The following is a 273-nucleotide window of genomic DNA, read 5'->3' on the forward strand; positions in this document are numbered from 1 at the left end:
CCGCGAGCACGGGCTTCTCCTCTTTATACCCTCGAACTTGCACCTGTGCTTGCGCAGGTCCCTTAAGCTCCAGCGTCCGCTCGTTTCCTTCGTCCGCCGGACGACACAAAGCTCCACGTGTGTGAATGACGATAATGCGTTCGTCTGCTAACGTTTCTCTCTATCGCGTAACTTTTCGCGAAATAATCGAGTACATAAGCGCGCGCGAACACGATTTATTTCGACCCCCTTTCGAACGAAACGTTCAAATTTTTCGTCATAATGGTTAACCGG

Source organism: Dinoponera quadriceps, unplaced genomic scaffold, assembly GCF_001313825.1.
Source record: "Dinoponera quadriceps isolate SergipeBrazil2010 unplaced genomic scaffold, ASM131382v1 scaffold717, whole genome shotgun sequence".
Classification (NCBI taxonomy): domain Eukaryota; kingdom Metazoa; phylum Arthropoda; class Insecta; order Hymenoptera; family Formicidae; genus Dinoponera; species Dinoponera quadriceps.